Source organism: Bos grunniens, chromosome 1 (genome assembly GCF_055505025.1).
Source record: "Bos grunniens cultivar Pamir isolate PY7600 chromosome 1, Bosgru_T2T1.0, whole genome shotgun sequence".
Taxonomy (NCBI): Eukaryota; Metazoa; Chordata; class Mammalia; order Artiodactyla; family Bovidae; genus Bos; species Bos grunniens.
This window is the reverse complement of record NC_141165.1, coordinates 54,691,742-54,717,329: the sequence shown is the minus strand read 5'-3', so window position 1 is coordinate 54,717,329 and position 25,588 is coordinate 54,691,742. Positions and strand designations below refer to the sequence as shown.

The 25,588-nt window shown below is 39.0% G+C and overlaps 1 long non-coding RNA gene across 1 annotated transcript in view; it reads right to left on the bottom strand.

The window, feature by feature from the left end:
- Positions 1 to 25,588, bottom strand: part of LOC147379463 (uncharacterized) — a 46,882-nt gene that overhangs the window by 3,848 nt on the left and 17,446 nt on the right. The window lies entirely within an intron of this gene.

Here is a 25,588-nt window from a genome sequence, read left to right as displayed (position 1 = left end):
TATTTTATGTGTGCATCTGTGCTTAGTCGTGTCTGACTCTTTGCTACCCCATGGACTGTAGCCCGCAAGGCTACTCTGTCTCTGTAATTTCCCAGGAAAGAATACTTGAGCAGGTTGCCATTTCCTTCTTCAGGAGATCTTCCTGACCCAGGGATTGAATCTGAGTCTTGTGTATTGGCAGGCAGATTCTTTACCACTGAGCAACCTGGGAAGCCAAGATGTGTACATATAGGATACATGTATGTGTATATACATGCAATATTTTATATATAAAGTATTTAGCCTGGCAGATAAACATTGTAAATACTACGTAAATATTAGCATTATTATTATTACTATTATTATTATTTAAGAAGTAACAATATTTTCTTGTATCCTACTATGAACATGACAGACCACTTTTCTGTTTGTTTGGAAAGTGATTTTTAGAAGTAACTCTTGTTCAGGGAAATACTCTCCTGTTCCTTATGGTGCAGAATTTTTATAGACCTCATGTTGATTTTTTTTTCCTGTTTGCTCATCCTTGAACAAAGGAACATCTGCTATGCTGGGCTCAAGCCAACAGCAGGGTATACCAACTGCACTTGACCCCTACTTACTGTCCACAAGAACGCTTGTAGACTCTCCTACATGGATGTAAAAGAGGGATCAGGTTGATACAGCTTCTAGTATAATTTTTGGGGCTTAGTGGAGATTCATATAGTGCCTTTCTATCAAATTGTGGGCATCTTTTCCTGCTCTGCTGCCCTATTGTCTGAAGCACAAGGAAAAGGATGTATGTTCTATATCAAAAGCTTTCTAAATTTGCTCCTCTGAGGCAGGCTGAAGGGTGAATTCAAAAGAGGGCCTTAAAATTTGTATTGTATAGATGGGAAATTTTGGTTTTGATTTCCTTTGAAATTTGAATTTTTATTTCTAAACAAAAGAATATAGTTATTTCTAAAAATGGCTTCAAAGGGACTACTCTATAGCTAATATAAAATCTCTTTGATCAATTCCATTGCATGAAACCCTGCAACAGCTTCCACTACCTGCTCCAAATACATCCAAACACACCCACTGCTCAAACTACATTCCAATCACTTAGAAACCACCAATTGGGCACATGAGTATGTTTCTGAATTTATGGCTCTTTATTTCCAGATATCTAGTAAGCTATGGCCTTGAATCAGGTAAATCAGGGGAAGTAATCCTGCAGCTGATGGGGGAAAGTTGCCTGTTCAACTCAGAATAATCTCATAGCATTATGCTGGTAGCCAGTTTGCTTTCTTGTTGGCGCAGAAATCCAAACTAGGAAGAAGAGGCAGAAAAAGATGAAGGAGGATGAGGAGAAGATGAAAAAGAGGACAGAGGGAAGAGGAATTATAACTGTATTTATCATTTAATTATTCAGTGTTGCTAATATGTATCATTTGCCTATTATGTGTCTGGCAGTAAGTTGAGTATCTTATATGCATTATCTCAGTGATTTTTACACATTCCTATGACATAAGCATGCTAATCTCCATTTTATATAGAAGGGAAATGAGCATTAGAACCAATAAATAATTTGCTCAAGAACACACACCAAGAAAGTAGAAAATCCAGGCAGTCTTCATCCAAACACTTATCTTTTTGGTGTCTGGTTGTGATCATTTTAACAGAAAGTTATAAAATTACATAACAGTTGTGCTGGCTTCATGGTATTCTGATCAAATAAGGTAATATTGGAGTTAATACTACCATAGTTTGAAGACAGTCACTAAACATTAAGTCAATGCTATTATACATTAATATGTGTATGATATAAATGACATGCAGCCAGTACTGTTGCTAAAATAATAATTTTCTATTTATTCACCCTCATTTTGTGGAATATGAAAACAAAAATTCAAAACTAAACATTCAACCTCTACGGACACTGCAAATGTCATACATAGGAAAGTATTTTTTACTGTAGGGAAAAAATGAATGTGATATGTGAAGGACTATTTCTTATTCATTTCTTTATTTTTAGCACCCAGAGTAAGATTTGACCCATAAGGTTACTTAATAAGTATTTATTGAAAAAATGAACCATTTTTATAATTTAGAGTTTGTGAAGTACTCATACACATTGTATCAAATAATCCTCCACACAAACCCTATGAAGCATGTTCTGAATTATCTCACCAGTTCAGTTCCTTTTGCTCAACCGTTTGAATTCTGCTGTCCACAGAACAAGTCATTTCTTTAATAGATAATAAAAGATATGAGCAAGTTGCCATGCATTTTGTAAAGCATTTTAGATAATTCTACCCATAATGAACTCAACCAAGTTTAAATGTATATGTAAATACAATATGATCCTATTGTATGGTTATCAACTTCCCTTTTCAAATCTGTTCTTCCTTCTATGTTATCTAATCGACTAGTAGGAATGATGCTATCTGGGAAACTGCAACATAAAAGTCCTGCATTAGTCATATCTAGACATGTAAGCTGAAGTTTTCTTTATATGCTACTTTTTAAACTTCTGATTTGATTGCCTAGTCACGTCAAATTTACAGCTGAAACAGCTCTACTATCCGTCAACAGCACTCCATTGTCAGAATCATCCAATGAGATCAGCTTTTTGTTAGCCTATGCCTTCCTAGCTCAGCTTAGAAAATTTCTCACTCTCTTCAACTCTATTGCCACAAAAGAGACTAATTGCATCACGCATAAATCTTCAACATCATCATGGCCAGAGAAGACAACCTAGACTTCTTTCCTTAACTCTGAAGGCCCTTCACAGTCTGATCCAACAGCTTTAATTTCATTTCTGTTCACCATGCACTTTCTCCTCTGGTCAAATCTAATTTCCTTCACCACATGCCATACTGTCTCTCAGATATGAGATTTTTGATGCATCTCATCTTTCTATCTGGAACATTCTTCTGGATATTCACATTTTCACAAGCTTATTATATTTTATGGAATAGTTCAATTGTCATCTAGTTCAATGTCATGTTTTACTCCTCTGAATGTTCAGAACTTTTTATTTGATCTTTTTAAAAATTTAAATAACACTTCAAACATGGCATAAGGGTTGTTTACATATGTCTCACTCCAAAGGCTGAATCAGCATCCATTAAAACTGTGTATGGTCTCCTCCTCTTCTTAAACAGTGTAGATACCCAGTGTCTTAAAATGTTATGTGCTTGAATAGTTACTATGAAGTCTGACATACAACTAGAATCTTAAATTTAAATCCTCATGATAGACTGTAGGATACTTGATAATAAATGAAAATTCTTTCCCCCCCTTTTTTTTTACATTTTCCTAAATAACAAGATTACTGTTTAGTAATTTATCTTTAAATTTTTCTCACGTTCTAGCATTTGCCCCTATCAGTCCCAGAAAAATAATATTTAGTCTCTGAAATTTTCCTCTTTGGCCAATCTGATCAAAAAGCAATGATAATTTCAACAAATCTGGATCTGTAATATTTTTCTTCAATGTTTTCCTTCCATAAAACATCAGTGTGGCTTTTAAAAGAGGAAAACCTCAAAAATTTCTAAGAGAAAAAGAGCATAAAGATGGTGTTTCATGTGTATCTATAAACTTTTGCTTAAGGCTCTAGAAAGGTTACTATGGTTTCTCTACTATGAAAATTGTGATCCTAAGGGATTATGCCCATTAAATATCTGTAAATCTCCTATAAATATCATTAAAAAACACCAAATAAATTTGTTGAACTATTTGAATTACAAATCAACAGTGAGGGGAAATCATTCTGAAATGTGCAGCTTGTGAATTCACTATTTGGGGCACTAAATGAGGCTGGTGATGTTAAGACTGTTCTTTTCCATTAGTCCTTCATGTTCCCCTCTTTAGCCTGTGCATGTTGAAAGCTTGGACAACTTCACAGGTTGCAAGAGTGAATCCTGGCAATGCTACAGCTGCATTCATCTCAATTTTGGTTTGGCAGCCATCAGACTTCAGGATCTTCTGTAGTTCCAGGGCCAGCAGTTCTGGACCTCTCTGTGGAATGTGGATTGCTGGTTGTTCTTTCACATTTTAGTGGTTATTGTGGCCATATTATCTGAAGAAGCATTTCAAAACCAAGCATTATGTCAGATATCTCCATAGGAACTACAAGCCTTCAAAATATGACTTTGTTAATTCTTCAAGTGCATCAAGAGCCAGCAAATGAAATCTTTTTAAAGTTTTCAACAGAAGTTAGGGAAAAAAGTCAATAATGGTTTTAATGGAAAATGATAATTTGACAGAAGATTGTTTAGTATGAGGATATGATCTACTTAATACACATTTTTAAGCCTTTCCTCCAGGTTTGCCATGATAACATGCTACTTTGCTCCATAGATGTGCACTTTTCCAATATGACTTTCTTTACTGTTCATTTTTTATATACTGTGAGTTAATCAAATCTATAAGTATTGTAAGTCTTAATATTAATGAAGTTAAAGTTTCTAGAATATGTCTTTATTAATCTCTTCATTCAGTTGGCCAGCAAATGTGATTCAAGCCCTTTTTATTTATTACCTTCTAGTTGGTCTCTCTGCTTCTAGTCTTGAAAGTGTAAAAGTATTAGTCGCTCAGTTTTGTCTGACTCTTTACAATCCCATAGACTGTAGCCTGCCAGGCTCCTCTATCTATGGGATACTCCAGGCAAGAATATTGGAGTGGATAGCCATTCCCTTCTCCAGGGGATCTTCCCAACCCAGGGATCAAACTTGGGTCTACTGCTGCCTCTAGTCTTCAGTTCAGTTCAGTTCAGTTCAGTCACTCAGTCATGTCTAACTCTTTGCAACCCCATGAATCGCAGCATGCCAGGCCTTCCTGTCCATCACCAACTCTTGGAGTTCACTCAGACTCACATCCATCGAGTCAGTGATGCCATCCAGCCATCTCATCCTCTGTCATCCCCTTCTCCTCCTGCCCCCAATCCCTTCCAGCATCAGAGTCTTTTCCAATGTGTCAACTCTTTGCATGAGGTGGCCAAAGTACTGGAGTTTCAGCTTTAGCATCATTCCTTCCAAAGAGATCCCAGGGCTAATCTCCTTCAGAATGGACTGACTGGGACACGCAAAATTTCTTCTGCAGTGATATCTCAAGGCAAAACTGATAAGGAATTACATACTTTAAATACTTCAATGCCTACTTGCTCTTTCCAAGATAAAAATCTAGGATTTTCACCAGCTAGAGCTAGGTCCTTTATGACCTAACAGGTATTCATCTTTCCTTCTAATTCTAACATCTTCTCCAAATGCACACCTACTCTAACAAAACACTCTCAGTTTGTAAGAGGCTCCATTCCACTTCTTGCCCTGATTCTATGATAAGATTTCACTCTGCTTACCATAGGTATTCCTGCCCCATTTTCTTCTGTACTCGGATAACCTTTTACTGAATTGTCATGATTCTTCTCATATGTTACCTCCAAGAGGTATTCCCTGACCCACTGAGGTATTCAATAGACACATTAGATTTGTACTTTTGTTTACCTAATGCAGTTTTGTTTAGGACAGCAGTCCCCAACCTTTTTGGAACCAAGGACCAGTTTCATGGAAGACAATTTTCTCACAGGCTTGTGGGGGTTAGGGATAGTTTCAGGATGATTCAAGTGCATTACATTTCCTGTGCATTTCATTTCTATTATTATTATATCAACTCCTCCTCCAATCATCAGGCATTAGATATCAGAGGATGGGAACCCATGGCTTAGGGGTTTTGGCTGTTTCTAATCATTGCAATCAAATTTATTTTTTTCTACATCTTCAAATCCATTGAAATCACTAGAAGGAGAGTTTGCTTTTTGCTCTCTCAAGATTTGTCTGAATTACACTTGTGAAAATACTTTGAAGATCTACTGATTCTATGCAAACAGAAGTCAACAGGTATAAACATCATTATTATTAGTATCAACATCATTATTGTCATTTTCAATATCATTATCACCACCACCACTATCACCATCAAATATCAGTATATAGTCATAAAAAGGTTAGCTAAACTAGACTGGCCCTTTGTTGCTTGATGAGTTAAATGGAGGCAATACTAATTGGATTAGGAAGATTTTAATATACCCTGATACTGTTCTAATCAGTATACATGAATTAATTCTCACATTAATGCTATTAAGTTGGTAATATTTTCTCCACTTTATAGATGAAGTATAGAGAAGTAACTTGCTAAATGTCAAAAAAAATGAGTAAATGTGAGCCAAGATAGAAGCAGGAAGTCTCTTTAATATTATATCATCTCGACTTTTGAAATTATTTTTTTCTATAAGGAGAACATTCTGAGAATATATTCTGAAATTGTAAAACACACACAAAATAAATAATATTAATAAGAAATTTATTATTAAAAGAAAAAAACTATATTCTTTTCTAAAATTATCCTAAAAGTAAGCAGAATAAGCTGATGAGGCATTTGTTAATTCTTACAAGTTAGAACTATTTTTTTTTACTGGTGGCTCAATCAGTAAATAATCCATCTGCAATGCAGGAGATCCTAGTTTGATCCCTTAATCGAGAAGATCCCCAGGAGAAGGAAATGGCAACACACTCCAGTATTCTGGCCTGGAAAATCCCACTGACAGAGAAGCCTGGTGTGCTACAGTCCATGAGGTAGGAAGAGTCAGACATGACTTAGCGACTAAACCACTACCACAAGTTAGAAGTGGAAATAACCTACTCTATTAGCCTTTGTTATGGGGCTTCTCTATCTCTGCAGTAAAGAATTCACTTGTCTGTATAGGAGATGCAAATTCGATCCCTGGGTTGGGAAGATCTCCTGGAGAAGGAAATGGCAAGCCACTCCAGTATTCTTGCCTGGGAAATCTCCTGGACAGAAGAGGCTGGCAGGCTACAGTCTACAGGGTCAGAAAGAGTTGGACACACTTAGCGACTAAACAACAACAATATTACCCTTTGTTATACCTGTAATAGTTAGGAACATATTTTTTGTTACACCTCATAATTTAGATGTGAGAATTTTGTTAATAAACTATATTTGTTTTCTTCTCTCAAAATAGAATTTTGGCCATCTAAGACAGTTCAGTGGAGATATTCAGAGATATAACTTCAATGATCTTTTACAGGGTTTCATGCTTTGAGTCCAGAATTGGACTAAATGATTTCTACTCTCTCTTCTGAACATAATATACTATGATTCTGCCACACTTCACTGCCTGCTTAAAGGATCTTCCTAAGAGAGCATCCCCTGGGCTTAAATGAGTACATACTGTCAACAAGTTTCCTGTGATAGCACCCCAAAACCAGCTCCCAACCCCCACCTCCATATTAACGTAGACTCAGTTCCTAAAGACTACCAGCATCCAATTCCAAAACCCACCAACTAGAAATTTATGCTGATGAAAAATTTATTCACTGAAAAGCCCTTTGAGACTGGAAGATATCATCAGTAAATCATCTGATGTTACACAAGGCAAAGCTTGCCAGGAAAGGACAGATCTAAAATTAATTAGTGATTACACCTATGTTAAGAGCATAGTTTTCTTCCCAGCCCTAATAATACACTTAAAAGAGAAGAACAGAAGGAGAGAGAAAAGGAGGAAGAGAGAGCTTAACTTTAAAGCTTTGATTAACTTTAAAACTTTAGCATAGCAAACTAGCCAACCTGGAAATTTTGCATTCCCTTTGCAATTCGATCACCTTAAAAGTGCTGAGGGCTAGATTTCTTAAAACTATTTTAGACACATCTGTCTGACTCAGACTTAGCGGGTATTTGAGATCCATCGATCATGTACAATAAAACTTCCTTTTACTTTTTAATTTCTGGAAGGCTTCCATATTTAGTGTCAAATCAGCAAAGTTGTTTTCTCAGGTCCTAGACAAGCAAGTTACTCAGAAATGCAGATGAAGTATTTGGACATACCCTAATGTAGCCTTGATAGTTTGGCTACTTGCAACTATCCTGCCCATGAAAATGTTAGAGCAGGTTCCTGATGCTGAGCCATTCTGCAATGGAAGTGTGATGATGGCAGTCATGTGCAGTGGTAGCCTAGAGAAGTATTGAATGGAACACTAATAGCCAAAGTATGTATTTTTCTGGTTTCACTAAGATGTTTATATTGTGATGTGTGGTTCTTGGATTCAAACTTGAAACTGTAGGCTTCCATTCACTGTCATGACTGCCTCAGTCTCAGAAAGCTTTTTAATATTCATTTTGTTATTTATCATCTTATTTTGTTACAAATAGATATGTACATCTCTTATACACACCAGCAATTCATGCTTACATAATTCTCCTCCTTTTCATTCCCTTAATATTTTCAACCTCAAGAAACAAACAGAAGCACAGGAAAGGTATTCTATCAGCACTTGAACTGTAGCTCATCACCATCATGGACAACTGTCCCTGATCAATTTTCAATAGAAGAATGACTTAAAGTTTCATGGTAAACAATGGCAATACTCATTGAATCAATCATTTGCAATTTTTCTCTTTGACAATGTTTATGTCAAAAAAAAATGTTGCAGAGCAATACTATATGAATATAGACCTAAGATGAATTTGTGAGAAAAAAGAAAGTTTAAAGGTGTTAAAAAGCAATGTTCTCATTTCCAGAATTTTCATATTCTGGAATTAAAAGCCTAAACATAAAATAGAATGTCATATTTCAAGATGCCTCTTCGTCTGCACTGTTTGTGTCATGTGTGTTTGTTTATTGAAAACATAGCATATTTTAAAAGCATAAAAGGGCATTGCAGTGCTAGTGAATTATTAGCCATCATAGGGTCTACAATAATAGGGCTAATTATTGGATCATGCAAAAAAAAAAAGTCACTTACAAAGTACTCCCCCACAGACTCTATTGTTTGGATAGATTAACTTCTAGTATTTTCTGAGACTGGAACATATCCAAGCTCTTTAGAGCTGATAGTAAGGGATGTGATACCCATCAAATAGGCATCCATTGAGCATTTTGTTGAACCAGACTTTTTGTTGCTCTTGGAACTAATTCTGTGCTCCCTGGAGTCCTGATAACTTAAATTCCCAATGTAGCTCCATATTTTGAAACCCATCCTTGCTAAACACATTTTAGAATGCCTCTGCCCCAACCCATTAAATCTATCCATCCTCTCACCCTCGGTGAGTGCCCTTTTCTGTACAAACTCTCTGCTTTCTCAGCCCAGTTCCTAGGACCAAACTTGGGAACTTAATTTCAGGGTACTCCATGCACCAGAGGTCAAAATTTTATGTCATATAGAACCCAAAATAGTCAACATTCTCTCTGGACAGGTGGAATTAGGAAATTGAGGGACTTTTGCTAAAACAGCTGTGAGCAGCTAAGCTGCAAGAAGGTGGCTCAGTTGTAAAGAATCCATCTGCAATGCAGGAGACTTGCAAGACACTTGGGTTTAATCCCTGGATTGGGAAGATCCCCTGGAGTAGGAAATGGCTACACACTCCAGTATTCTTGCCTGGGAACTCCCATGGACAGAGGAACCTGGAGAACTACAGTCCATGAAACCTGGAGGGCTGCAGTCCATGGGGTCACAAAGAGTTGGGCACACTAAACGACTAAATAACAAAACAGAAAAATTGCTACAAGAGCTGTGAACAGCTGAGCTGAGTCATCAGACAGAGTCCAGAGCTAAGGAAACCACCTCAAGCTTTCACCAGAGGAAGCTGCTTGCAGGGAGGAAACTGGAAAATATTTAACCTGTTTCTGGCTTCATGTCTGGTGTTCACTGAATATTTGTAGATTAATTGTTCATTAATTAGAAGTAAATAGTCAAATACCATTGAACTCCTCCATTACAACTATTAGTTTAAGCCAGAAGGAGGGGGTAGGCATTGACATACAAATTCTCTAATTACCTCAAGAAATCACTACTAGAGTATGACACCTCTTTCCCAACATCATCCCTAAGATAGATGGTTTTGGAAACACAGCAGAAGATAGGGTATTTAAGACCGAGAGAGATGAAGTAATTTTCTTGCATCACTATTTCTACCACAAAGAGACTAGCAAGCAAGCCTGTGGCTCTCTGACTGAGAAGTCATCCAGGCCTAGACTTAGAGGAAGGTAGAGGAAAAGGAAAAGCTTATAATATGCTTTCTGTTCTGATCACCACATCAATATAAATAAGTTTCTTTATTAAGAGTATGTATATTAATAATGTTTGCTTGAAGTCAGTCCATGCAAGTTAGGAAGAAATTTAGAAACTGATGAGTGTGGACCTTCTAGCCTGTGTCATCAATGTCACAGGAGAAAAAACAAAAAAGGAATAACTTCATGTAACAGCTCACCAGCTATATCCTCTCTCCTCTGGGGAGGTATGCTGGATGTATAATAAATGCTATATGTTAATAATGATTTCAGCTGAGAGTAGACCAATGCAATGCACAATCAATCTGAAGTCAGAGGTCTAGATTCCCATCCCACGTTGCCATTGAGGAAGCTGAGAAAGCATTGATTTAGAAAAGTTGATTATCCTCAGAATCTCGTTTTCTCTTTCTTAAAGAGATGATACATATTCTTGGCTGGGTTACTGCAAGAATTAAAATAGGAAATGTTTCTGGCCAGCATTATCACCACTTCTAATACTATACCTCTGCTTGACTCCAAGGTCCCTGAAGATAGAACATATTCCTTGTTTCCCTTTGTATTTGAAGCATTTCACCAAGACCTAGAACCAAGTGGAAGCTGCTAATTATTTTTGTTAATCAAATTGATATTCAATCATGTCCAACTCTTTGCATCCCCAAGGGCTATAGCCCTTCAGGCTCCTAAGTCCATGGAATTTTCTAGGTAAAATTACTGGAGTGGATTGCCATTTCTTTCTCTAGGGGATCTTCCCAACCCAGGGATTGAACTGGTGCCTCTTGTGTCTCTTGCATCAGCAGGCGGGTTCTTTACCAACTGAGCCATTGGGGAAGCCTCAAAAATATGCTATTATTTACTTATTTGGCCACTCAAGGGATATTTTAATTGCAGCTTGTGGGATCTAGTTCCCAGACCAGGTATCGAACCCAGGCCCCATGCTTTGGGGGTACCCCGTGCAGCATCTAAGCCACTGGGCCACTAGGGAAATCCCAATATTATAATCACTTCTGATACTATTCCTCGGCTTGACTCCAAACTCCTTAAAGATAGGGCACATACTTTGTTGCTCTTTGTATTTGCAGCATCTCACCAAGGCCTGAAACCAAGTAAATACTGCTAATTATTTGCTGCTCTTAATTGAATCGCCCCAGATAAAACTAGGACTTAATGTCAGTGAAGTGAAAGTAATAGGCCAGATGGGGAATGTCTGTGGGACTAGGAGTGTTAGGGGAATACACAGAGTAGGAGGCAATTACAGGAAATTCACATACACACACAGGGCATGCTATCTACAGGAAACTATTCACAGAAAATGGAAGTAATAAACATACATGAATCAGTGAGGACCAGAAAGGGAACACTAGTAAATGTGTTACAACAGGCTAGAAAAACCTGCTCTCTGACAGCTGTCAGCATGGGACACATAAGCAAGTAGTGACAGAAGCAGGGAAATCTTTAAGAAGTTAGGGTAGAGTTCCCAGATAAAATATAAGACATCCAGTTAAATTTGAATTTCAACCAATGACAAATAATTATTTTAGATTAAGAATGTTTTATGTCATACATTATCTCTCTGTATTCTTGAAACAATCTTGCCAAGCATGGGTAACTACAATCTTTTTATTTATGTATGTATTTATTTTCCTTTGCAGGAACTCAGCTCCCTGACCAAGAATCCAGGTCAAGGAAATGAAAGCCCAGAATCCTAACCAGTTGTCCACCAAGGAACGCCCCAACTACAATCTCTTTTAGGAGGCAGTTGAGATTCTGAGGAAATTCCTATGTAATTTGGGGGGCATACTTACACAAAGAAAAAAAAAAAAAGCTATTTTTTATTCCAACAGCTGAAATTCAAATGTAGCTAGAGTCCTATAATTTTTTGCTCATCTGGTTACTTCAAGTTAGTGTGTAAAGATTAGGATGCAAGGATAAAGCAGGGCCCACATGTGGCAGAAAACTAGATTCCTAGACAATAGAAGTAAGCCTATCCCTTCTCCAGGAGATCTTCCCAACCCAGGGATCAAACTAGGGTCTCCTGCACTGCAAGTGGATTCTTTACCAGCTGACCTACCAGGGAAAACCAAAAGTAAGACAAGCAAAGGACCATGACAGAGGCCAAGATGCTGGAATTCATGCCTAGTCCAAAAACAGAGGCAAGCAAACAAAAGCTGAGTGACTATCCAGGAAATCTAGGTAAGCAATCTCTTCTCAGAGTTTCCCGTAAGTGAAGGCTGTCTCTGGTGGCTGAATTTGAGCAACTCGCCAACCTAGATAGCATATTCAAAAGCAGAGACATTACTTTGCCAACAAAGTCCATCTAGTCAAGGCTATGGTTTTTCCAGTGGTCTTGTATGGATGTGGGAGAAGGCAATGGCAACCCACCCCAGTACTCTTGCCTGGCAAATCCCTTGGACGGAGGAGTCTGGTAGGCTGCAGTCCATGGGGTCGCTAGGAGTCTATCACAACTGAGTGACTTCACTTTCACTTTTCACTTTCATGCATTGGAGAAGGAAATGGCAACCCACTCCAGTGTTCTTGCCTGGAGAATCCCAAGGACAGTCTGGTGGGCTACTGTCTATGGGATTGGACAGAGTCAGACACTACTGAAGGGACTTAGCAGCAGCAGCAGCACGTATGGATGTGAGAGTTGAACTGTGAAGAAAGCTGAGTGCCGAAGAATTGATGCTTTTGAACTGTGGTGTTGGAGAAGACTCTTGAGAGTCCCTTGGACTGCAAGGAGATCCAACCAGTCCATTCTAAAGGAGATCAGTCTTGGGTGTTCTTTGGAAGGACTGCTGCTAAAGCTGAAACTCCAGTACTTTGGCCACCTCATGTGAAGAGTTCACTCATTGGAAAAGATTCTGATGCTGGGAGGGATTGGGGGCAGGAGAAGAAGGGAACGAGAGAGGATGAGATGGCTGGATGGCATCACCGACTCGATGGACGTGAGTTTGAGTGAACTCTGGGAGTTGGTGATGGACAGGGAGGCCTGGCATGCTGCAATTCGTGGGGTCGCAAAGAGTTGGACACGACTGAGCGACTGAACTGAACTGAACTGAGGAGATAGTGAAGGACATGGAAGTCTGGTGTGCTGCAGCGCATGAGGTTGCAGAGTCAGACACAACTGAGTGACTGAACAGCAACAACTAGTGGCTGAGCACATTTTGCCTTCAAAACTCCAGGATTTCTTTCTTTTCCTCTATGTAAGAACCAGATTAACACTGATGTCTAGGTTAAAGAGAAACCTGAGACTGCAGAAAAGGGAGGGAACAGGACCAGGAATCCAAGCAGGTTTTCACTTTTTATATTTTGTGTTTCATATTGTATTTTATTTTGTAAGCTGCCTCAAATCCCTTTAGGACATAAGCTCAGGTAAATCCTAAAAGAATGAATAAATAAGCAGAACCCTAAATAAATAAGTGGAACCCTGACTAGCCCAAGGCAATTATAGGAAAACTAAGATAAGGAGCCCAGCCACAATCTAAGAAGCAGCTTGCTTTTCTTCGTATTTCAGTTAGCAGCCTATAGTCCCTGTGCCACTTTACATTAACTCCTTAATTTCCTTGGCAAATTAAATTTGCAGCTTCTTTTTGAGGTTTCATTAGACTCTGGGGAATAGGCATTCCAAAGACTAGCTAGAATTACTGTAAATAAATTAAATTTTGGCAAAGATATTAATTGAAACTACTTTTTTTTTGAAGCTGTTTTTAAGTCTGGCAGTTTTTATTACATAAACCTTATTCTGCTTAGCTTTTTACCACTATAAATGCTTGTCCATACAGGATCATTTGATTGAATTTCTCAACATTTCCTGTGAGTAGAATAGAGGAATCACTTTAATGGAATATTTTTAAATAATAGCATTACTTTGTAAGGTCCAGGACCTTTTATAAAATGTTCGAAGAAAATGCTATTATCCACTCCCTACATTTAGTGTTATATAGGAAAGGCTTGTAGTAACTGCTACTCTGCTTATTTAAATGCCATGTAGTGAAAAGCTTGACTGAATTGTCTGTTATTACTCCCAACAGCTACACATTGGATTTGTTGCCCCTAAAGCAAAATCTTTTACCTATAATACTTTTTTATGACCTTCATTATGCAATAAAACATTTATACATTTTTTTTTCTGTTGTGATCAGATCAGATCAGATCAGAGCAGTCGCTCAGTCGTGTCTGACTCTTTGCAACCCCATGAATCCCAGCACGCCAGGCCTCCCTGTCCATCACCAACTCCAGGAGTTCACTGAGACTCACGTCCATCGACTCAGTGATGCCATCCAGCCATCTCATCCTCTGTTGTCCCCTTCTCCTCCTGCCCCCAATCCCTCCCAGCATCAGAGTCTTTTCCAATGAGTCAACTCTTCACGTGAGGTGGCCAAAGTACTGGAGTTTCAGCTTTCGCATCATTCCTTCCAAAGAAATCCCAGGACTGATCTCCTTCAGAATGGACTGGGTGGATCTCCTTGAAGTCCAAGGGACTCTCAAGAGTCTTCTCCAACACCACAGTTCAAAAGCATCAATTCTTCAGTGCTCAGCCTTCTTCTCAGTGCAACTCTCACATCCATACATGACCACAGGAAAAACCATAGCCTTGACTGGACAAACCTTTGTTGGCAAAGTAATGTCTCTGCTTTTGAATATGCATTCTAGGTTGGTCATAACTTTCCTTCCAAGGAGTAAGCGTCTTTTAGTTTCATGCATGCAGTCACCATCTGCAGTGATTTTGGAGCCCCCCAAAATAAAGTCTGACACTGTTTCCACTGTTTCCCCATCTATTTCCCATGAAGTGATGGGACCGGATGCCATGATCTTCGTTTTCTGAATGTTGAGCTTTAAGCCAACTTTTTCACTTTCCACTTTCACTTTCATCAAGAGGCTTTTGTGTTCCTCTTCACTTTCTGCCGTAAGGGTGGTGTCATCTGCATATCTGAGGTGATTGATATTTGTCCTGGCAATCTTGATTCCAGCTTGTGCTTCTTCCAGTCCAGCGTTTCTCATGATGTCCTCTGCATATAAGTTAAATTAACAGGGTAACAATATACAGCCTTGACGTACTCCTTTTCCTATTTGGAACCAGTCTGTTGTTCCATGTCCGGATCTAACTGTTGCTTCCTGACCTGCATACACATTTCTCAAGAGGCAGATCAGGTGGTCTGGTATTCCCATCTCTTTCAGAATTTTCCACAGTTTATTGTGATTGACACAGTCAAAAGCTTTGGCATAGTCAATAAAGCAGAAATAGATGTTTTTCTGGAACTCTCTTGCTTTTTCGATGATCCAGTGGATGTTGGCAATTTGATCTCTGGTTCCTATGCCTTTTCTAAAACCAGCTTGAACATCAGGAAGTTCACGGTTCACATATTGCTGAAGCCTGGCTTGGAGAATTTTGAGCATTACTTTACTAGCATGTGAGATGAGTGCAATTGTGCCGTAGTTTGAGCATTCTTTGCCATTGCCTTTCTTTGGGATTGGAATGAAAACTGACCTTTTCCAGTCCTGTGGCCACTGCTGAGTTTTCCAAATTTGCTGGCATATTGAGTGCAGCACTTTCACAGCATCATCTTTCAGAATTTGGATTAGCTCAACTGGAATTCCATCACCTCCACTAGCTTTGCTCGTAGTGATGCTTCCTAAGGCACACCTGACTTCACATTCAAGGATGTCTGGCTCTAGGTCAGTGATCACACCATCGTGATTATCTGGGTCATGAAGATCTTTTTTGTACAGTTCTTCTGTGTATTCTTGCCATCTTGTCTTAATATCTTCTGCTTCTGTTAGGTCCATATCATTTCTGTCCTTTATCGAGCTCATCTTTGCATGAAATGTTCCTTTGGTATCTCTGATTTTCTTGAAGAGATCCCTAGTCTTTCTCATTCTGTTGTTTTCCTCTATTTCTTTGCATTGATCGCTGAAGAAGGCTTTCTTTTCTCTTCTTGCTATTCTTTGGAACTCTGCATTCAGATGTTTATATCTTTCCTTTTCTCCTTTACTTTTCGCTTCTCTTCTTTTCACAGCTATTTGTAAGGTCTCCCCAGACGGCCATTTTGCTTTTTTGCATTTCTTTTCTATGGGAATGGTCTTAATCCCTGTCTCCTGTACAATGTCACGAACCTCAGTCCATAGTTCATCAGGCACTCTATCTATCAGATCTAGTCCCTTAAATCTATTTCTCACTTCCACTGTATAATCATAAGGGATTTGATTTAGGTCATACCTGAATGGTCTAGTGGTTTTCCCTACTTTCTTCAATTTAAGTCTGAATTTGGCAATCAGGGGTTCATGGTCTGAGCCACAGTCAGCTCCTGGTCTTGTTTTTGCTGACTGTATAGAGCTTCTCCATCTTTGGCTGCAAAGAATATAATCAATCTGATTTCGGTGTTGACCATCTGTTGTTATAGTTTAATATATATGCTACCTGTCCCCTATCCCATAGACACTGGCCTTAGGAAATCTGAGGAGCATCTCCTCAACACAGATTGGAAAGGGGTAAAAGAAAGAATGTGTGAGATTTCTTTGGTCTTCCAGTGGTTAAGACTCTGGGTTTCCAATGGAAGGACTTCAGGTTCAATACCTGGCTGAAAAACTATGATCCTACATGCCACGTGGAATCACCAAAAAAAAAGAAAAAAGAATAAACAGGAATGTGTTATCATAACATTCTTCTGGTCCTTACAAGGAATGATAGTAGCCCTAGAGAATTAAAACAAAAACAAAAACAAAAAACATTGCTATGAAAACTCAGGAGTTTTTACTACCCAATGATGTAAGTATTAAGCTGCTGCTGCTTCTAAGTCACTTCAGTCGTGTCCGACTCTCTGCGACTCCATAGATGGCAGCCCACCAGACACCCCTGTCCCTGGGATTCTCCAGGCAAGAGTACTGGAGTGGGTTGCCATTGCCTTTTCTGGTATTAAGCTGATTTACCACTAAAATAATGGAAGAAATCGCTGATATCACTCTCTGTTCTGTCTCCTTTCTGTCCATGATTCATTCATTCATCCCTTTTGATTTTCTGTGTGAAATGCATTGCAACTTTAGATAAAGTTCAGATACTATGATCCTTTTCATTGAAATGAAGTCACCCAAACTGTTTGCCTTCTCTGAAAAATTATGGACTAAGATTTCTTGATTCTCCCCTTACTGTTAGAAAACAACAGATTCATTTGTAATGTGGTATAAGTAAGGAAGAAGTGAAAAGGACGTCAATTGTTTGTTTTCCCATGAATAACTTGTCATATCGTTAAAATCAGTTGCTCGATTAGTAACTTCATATCTGGAAGTATTTGAGTACAATGGCAGTAGAGACAGTTCTTAACTATCCAAGAACACAAATGGCTAAATACCAAAATAGAGACTTCTCTCACTCATCTCTTCCTTCTGGAATCCCCCAAGTGGGATTAACTATAAAAGTTCTTGTTCACATCACACTCAGAAGTTTCCCCTTGTCAAAAATAGAAAAAAAATATAAAGCATATAAAATATTTTTTATTAGTTGATGTTTCCACTGAACTGATCACTGTTCAGCTCCAGAAAAATGAAATTCACTCTGGCTAGTTAAAGCACAAAGGATCTATTACAGATATTAAATTGCTTATATAGTTAATGTGGAGGTGAAGGAAGATGGCAGACTAAGCTTTTACTGATGATTTCAAAAGCACCATAGAACTTGGTTACCAGGGGAATGACAAGTTTCTTCCACAGTCATAAAGTAGTTATATTAGCAAATATCCCAAATCAAAAAGTTCACCCAAGAAATGCAAACACTCATAAGACTGAGTCTACCAACAGAAGCTGCAGAAGTATAAGGCTTTTGCATACAATATCTTCCACAACTACATCTAGTTAATAAAAATAAAGCATATTCATCTAGATGTAAACAAATTCAGGAAATGCAATTTTGAGCTTTTCATATTTTGCAGTATGTGCTTTTCACTAGAATGAATCAATGCTCATTGCTATACACCACCTTGCCTATCAGGCCACTACATATTCTTCTATAACTTGTATCCACATTTAAACTTTCAGATTAGAACTATAGCAACAGAACATGTTACCATTCAACACAGTGCAGTGATGTTCCATACAAATGAAAAACCCTCTATCCCAAAAGAGATGACCCAACATTCCAGCAGTTACTGAACCCATTTATGGATGATATTATTCTCTTATAGTTAAGTCAATATTCCCCCTTTATATCCTGTACCTTATGAATCAAATTAAAAAAAATTATAATGTACGGCAAAAACCACTACAATATTGTAATTAACCTCCAATTAAAATCAATGAATTTAAAAATTAAAAAAATATTCATCACTAAAACTGCATATTGCATAAAGTCTTGAAACATATACATTACTATATATAAAATAGATAGCCAGTGGGTGTTTGATGTATGATGGAGGAAACCCAAAGCCAGTGCTCTATGACAACCTAGAGGGATGGGATGGGGAGGGAGGTGGGTGGCGTTTCATGAGGGAGGGGACATATGCATACCTAATGCTGATTCATGTTGATGTATGGCAAAATCCATCACAGTAATCACAGTATTTTAAAGTAATAATCCTCTTACCAAAAAGAGAGAGAAGGAAATGAGAACTTGGATAGATAGACAGAGATAGATAGATAGAAGAAAGAATGATGATAAATGACAGATGGAATAATATAAATAGCTAGTAAAAGCCTTGTTTCTGCAACATGCCATGAGGTTGTGGATAGTATTAATGATTTTTTTCTTTTACCCACATAGTTCATGCATCCTTTGCCTTTGGTAAAATCTCAGATTCCTCAAATGAGGTATAGCAGGGATCTAGTCCTGAATAATTCATGCATTTGGAAGTTCTATTATTGAATCATTATAGTGTAACATTAATTTTCCTCAAGAAACTTGGTAGTTGAAACCACTTTGAAGGATCCCAGGCATACTCATTCATGCTACCATTGCCTAAGGGCCTCTTGAGACTTTGGATCAATCCTCTCAGCATCAAAGTAAAGCTCTATTCGTTCTGGAAGGGACTCAAATTGGTCAGATGTAATCTTTAATTTTAAATTTCCATGGAATCATCACTGTGTCTCCCTTTGTAGGCCTCTAAGCTGGTACAGGTTAAAAACTGGAAGACAGGAAGCAAATATTTCCCTAGTAAGTCATTTAATATAATTGTGGGAGTTGCCATTCCTGGTTGCACTCCATGCTTTTAGACTCTGTGTTTTCTACAAGAAAAATGACAAACTAACAATCTTTTCCTACACTCCCCCTCCACAGAAACATATCCCTCCCACAGATACCCATATAACTGACTCATATCATCCTTCAAACCTTACCATCGAATGTAGTTTTCTTCAGGCAAACTTCACTAACTTCCTACATTTGGGAGAGGTGATGTCCCATTGAATACCATAGCATCATGTCCTTCCACATCATATCTCCACACTATAATAACCTTACATCCAAAATTTATGTCTCATTATACTTTTTGCTATAAGGGTAATGGGACAGGTGTTTGTCATGTTCATAATTAGAAATCTGAACTTGATGCAACATTTATAATACTGAATATTTTTAAAATCAAAAGCATGTAAAGTTAGTATTCATGTTCATGAAGGATGAACACATGGTCATCATGTATGACAGTGTTTGGCTTCAAGTCAAAAAATCTCAAAAGTAAGATTTCATTAAAAACAGCACTTTCACATTATGATATTAATGGGGTTTTTCAGGTAAACTTTGATTGACAACTTAGGCAATCAGTGACTGGGATGGTTATCTGTTTAATAACAGTGCTTTAAGGCAGAGAAACACCCACACTGGAACAGAGTACCCAGGCATGAAAATAGATGTCTCTTCCCTTTTTTCATAAAGTAACTTCCAGCAAATATCAAAATAAAATAAAACCCAAGAATCCTCAGGTCTTATCAAGATTCATAAAGAGATTTTGACTTATTGAGAAAACTTTTATTTTAACTTACTGCTTTCTTTACATAAGGGGTTTGGATTATGAAAAAAGTTTGAGACTAAATGCTAAACATGTAGAAAGCTCAAGTTGTCCAAGTTATATTGAAATTAAAAGGTGAATGGGAATGATTTTCAATAGGTCTTGCTCTGATAACTTTCATAAAAGTTTTAGACAGCTTGAATGTCATTTGAGGAAAAGTAACAGATTAGAAGTACAAGAGGGATTTGATATAAATTTCTATCCATTTCTTAGAATTAAAACAATGCTTAAATTCTGTTTCCAGATCTGTCAAGCAGAACAAGTAAATTTTATCTACTAAGTGCCTGCATAAAAAAAGGGATACTAGTAAAGCATGAAAATAAAAATCAATGTGTGTAAACTTGAAAAGATTATTCAATAAAACCAAATGGATTTTCCTACAAGATTCACAATTGTATATGCTATCATTTATAACTGCAAATTAATTTATAACTGCATTTTAAAGTCATAATAAAAGGATTTACTAATTATAGTAATGGAGATTAAGAGTACTATTTTACTATTTTTTTTCTAGAGTAGAATTTATCTTGTGCCAGAGAGCAATTTTTCAAAGACTAATCCATATTTGATATCATGGACATCTATATTAAATTAGGATCAAAACTAAAATGCTCTGTGTAAGCATTCAAATATATTATCAAAGAGGTATTAACCTTTGTTCTTCCATGGTTTGAGCTTTGGATGCAAAGGCAAATCCTATGCATAAGACTACAATAGTTAATATGTCATTTTTGGCATTAAACAATTTAGTGCTAAGAAGATGGAAGATATTCATGTTAAAAAAGAACTATACTATTATTCTTACAGCAAAAACCAGAAAAAGAAAGCAAGACATCTTTTTTTAAATATGTACTCATGTTTATGGCTAGATTATATATTGTACGAATTTTGGAAGTGATAGAAACACTAGAGTAAAATTCCTCAATGTGTGCATATGTATGTGCCTGCTGAGTCCTGTCTGACTGTTGTAACTCCATAGACAGTAGCCCTCTGTCCATAGAATTTTCCAGGCAAGAATACTGCAATGTGTTGCCATTTTTTCCTCCAAGCAATCTTCCTGACTCAGGGCTAGAACCTGCATTTTCTTCACTGGCAGGTAGATTCTTTACTACTGAGCCACCTGGGCTGACCCTCCTCTATATGTGTTGCATGTAATTCAGGGGTCAGAAGGAAATCTATAAAATTCAGTTGAAAAGCATAACAACTATGCTACAGCTCAGTTCAATTGCTTAGCCATGTCCGACTCTTTGTGATCCCATGGACTGCAGCACGCCAGGCCTCCCTGTCCATCACCAACTCCTAGAGTTTATTCAAACTCATGTCCATTGAGTCAGTCATGCCATCAACTCTCTATCATCCCTTTCTCCTCCTGCCTTCAATCTTTCCCAGCATCAGGGTCTTTACACATCAATCAGTTCTTCACATCAGGTGGCCAAAGTATTGGAGTTTCAGCTTCAACATCAGTTCTTCCAATGAATATTCCAGACTGACATTCTTAGGATGGACTGGTTGGATCTCCTTGCAGTCTTGTGGAGACTCCCAACAGACTCAACAAGGGACTCTCAAGAGTCTTCTCCAACATCACAGTTCAAAAGCATAGATTCTTCAGCTCTCAGCTTTCTTTATAGTCCAACTCTCACAGCCATACATGACTGCTGGAAAAACCATAGCCTTGACTAGATGGGCCTTTGTTGGCAAAGTAATTTCTCGGCTTTTTAATATACTGTCTAGGTTGGTCATAACTTTTCTTCCAAGGAGCAGGCGTTTTTTAATTTCATGACTTCAGTCACCATTTGCAGTGATTTTGGAGCACAAAAAAATAAAGTCTATCACTGTTTCCACTGTTTCCCCATATATTTGCCATGAAGTAATGGGACCAGAAGCCATGATCTTAGTTTTCTGAATGTTGAGCTTTAAGCCAACTTTTTCACTCTCTTCTTTCCTTTCATCAAGAGGCTCTTTAGTTCTTCTTCACTTTATGCTGTAAGGGTGGTGCCATCTGCATATCTGAGGTTATTGATATTTCTCCTGGCAATCTTGGGTCCAGCTTGTGCTTCATCCAGCCCAGGGTTTCTCATGATGTACTCTGCTGCTGCTGCTGCTGCTAAGTCGCTTCACTCATGTCTGACTCTGTGCAACCACATAGATGGCAGCCCACCAGGCTCCCCCATCCCTGGGATTCTCCAGGCAAGAATACTGGAGTGGGTTGCCATCTCCTTCTCCAGTGCATGAAAAGTGAAAGTGAAGTCACTCAGTCGTGTCTGACTCCTAACGACCCCATGGACTGCAGCCTACCAGGCTCCTCCGTCCATGGGATTTGCCAGGCAAAAGTACTGGAGTGGGTGCCGTTGCCTTCTCCAGATGTACTCTGCATATAAGTTAAATAAGCAGGGTAACAATATACAGCCTTGATGTATTCCTTTCCCTATTTGGAACCAGTCTGTTATTCCATATCCAATTCTAATTGTTGCTTCCTGACCTGCATATAGATTTATCAGGAGATAGGTAAGGTGGTCTGGTATTCCCATCTCTTGAAGAATTTTCCAGTTTGTGATGATCCACACAGTCAAAGGCTTTGGTATAGTCAATAAAGCATAAATAGATGTTTTTTCTGGAACTCTCTTGCTTTTTCAATGATCCAGTGGATGTTGGCAATTTGATCTATGGTTCCTTTGCCTTTTCTAAATCCAGCTTGAACATCTGGAAGTTCGCGGTTCACGTACTGCTGAAGCCTGGCTTGGAGAATTTTGAGCATTACTTTACTAGCGTGTGAGATGAGTGCAATTGTGCGGTAGTTTGAGCATTCTTTGGCATTGCCTTTTTTGGGATTGAAATTAAAACTGACCTTTTCCAGTCCTGTGGCCACTGCTGAGTTTTCCAAATTTGCTGACATATGAGTGCAGCACTTTAACGACATCATCCTTTAGGCTTTGATTTTGTTTGTAGTGATGCTTCCTAAGGCCCACTTGACTTCACATTCCAGGATGTCTGGCTCTAGATGAGTGATTATACTGTTAGGTAGTTAGAATAGGAAAAAGGAGTCCAGAATGGCGGTGGCTAAAAGACAGGGAAGGGAAAAGCCCACGAAAATAGAACAAAGGAAGGTCCGAGGACTGGAGTGCGAACCTCAGATAGAACAAACAGCAATCCTGGCTAGCCTAATTTACATAGGGCAGGCCCAGGGGAAGGAGAAAAAAAATGTAAAAGAAGAGCCAAAGGGTTGGAGGTCACTCTCTCTCTCTGTCTCTCTTTCTCTCTCTTCTATTCACGTCTTTTGTGTTGGCATGCCCTCATGCCTTGAGGATGTATTTTCCTTTATTTTCTAAATAAGCTGAGCTGTAACATGGAGCTGTGACACTGGTCCATGGCTTCAAATTTTCGTTGTGATGAGACAGAACCGAGGAAATTACACACTCCCCTGACATCTATGGTGCCATGACTCTGATTTAACCTGTCTGAAACAAACTCAGTGCAGCCCCCCAAGGAGGAGACCAAGTACACCAGGAGCCTAGCTGGGCGAAAACTCCTGTGGTGGAAGCTGAAGGCGAAGAAAACTTAGCTCATAGGGAAGTGACAAGAGGCCCAGCATGCTGGGAAACTGGGACGGCAAAAAATGAACTCAGCAGAAAGCTCGCGTGGCTCTGTTTCAGATTCCAGAAGACCTCTGGTTACAGTAGGAGGTCCTTGCTTTTATGGCTGGAGGGACATATGCCTAACAAAATCTTAATTCCTTTACAATCTCTCATTTCTTCTTTCCTTGAACCTCCCATGAAAAGGCGAGCCACAACGGGTGCAATTGAAGGTCTCTAGAGAGGCTACTCCTCAATATGTCTCAAAGGCTCCACTATCTGCTGAGCCCTAATAGCTATTACCCAAGCTGTTGGGGGTTCTTCTGTCATTAATCTTTGTGCCAAGGATCAGGCCAATGAAAACTGTGAGCACAGGCCAGGTATTTAGCAGATTTTTCAGCTGGTTATGAAGGGGATTCCTTGGCACATTTTTCCCACTGCTTTTTTCTCTCTTCCTCCAGCTCCTCTCTCCCGGGACTTGAGCCCATCCAAAACCCATGATGCCTGGCTTCAGGACCTAATGAAGCTCAGGCTCTGATGTCTCATTGCAAAAATTCAGTTAGAGACACAGTGATAGGTCAGAGGTGGATTTGTTCAGATTCAAAGAGAAGCACACTCTCCACAGGATGTGGGCCATAACAGAGGGCAAGTGCTTTCTCATGGAATGTGGTGTGGCTAGTTTTTTCCAGCTGGGTGAATTCATATACTAATGAGTGGGAGGATCACCCCAACCATTGGGGAACCACCCACTCCTCAGTCTTTTGACAGTGCCTTGGAACTGTCCTGCCACCTGGGTGTATCATTTAGCTTGCAGACTGGGGATCAAGGTTTAGTTGAATTTGACTTGTCACCTTGGACCCATTTAATTTTAATCAGTTTATGTCATGCCCTTGTGCTATGTCATTCTGTCAAAAGCTGTGCCCTTCCTTCTTCCCTCCTCTTTCATGCTGTTTTCCTGAGCCCCATGAGGGCCCACAATGTTGCCTCTAGAATCTTCTGGAGGAATAACCAGAAAATAGCTGACCCTTGGGAGTGAAATACTGTATAGTATTCAATCCCTCTAGATATTCAGGCCTTCGTCTTCCATGTTTCCTACAACATGTACAACATCAGCATCTCACAGTGAACCCTCTAGGGTGGGAGACAGGCACACAATGCCTACTAGAAGTCCATCTGTTGGCATCCCTTCAAAGGCAATTGGGCTTCCAGGGATGTTTGCCACTTTGGGAGTTCAGCCCTGTAGGCCATTTGGACCCAAACCCTTTCCACTCTTCTCCTAAAGTTACACACATACCCCAGGATTAAGTCTGCACTTTACTCTTATGGAACATCTGGGGTGTTGCCTCTTATCAATTTGTTTTTAAGCCAATTACTAACTCCTATAACCAGGACCCTGCCCCCTTGTAGGCAAGTTGCTCTATCCCGCCTATTATTAAAGTACTCTACTGCCTCTAACAGGACCAAATAACCCACTCCCTTGTCATTACTTCTGTTATCACCTAAAGTGGGTCCATGACAATGAAATGTTTACCATTGGAAACACCCTAAACTACTCTTATAGAGGACTAGGGGAGGAAATCAGTGACTTACACTCCTTTAGAGCAATAAGAGGATAAGGCTTATGGTTGCTTCACCAGATTCCCTGTCTCAGGGCACAGGCTTAGATCGCTTTACACCATGATACCTATTCCCATCTGTGGTGAACAAACTGGCAATGAGTTAAGATTACAACCCCTTAATCCTACCCAGTACTGGTCATGCTGGAGGCCTTGGGGACACACAACTCCAGCCCGGGGGTCCCAGTTGGTCGACTAGCCCTGAGCTGCCTAGGGATCTGGTCCTTGAAAGGTTGTCATGCCTCAACCTGCTCAGGGATCCACCAGTCCAGGGGTCCCAGGAGGTCATCACGCCTCGACCTGCCCAGGGACACAATTCTCAGGAGACTGACCTGCCTCGACCTTCCCTGGGGACTCAATCTTCAG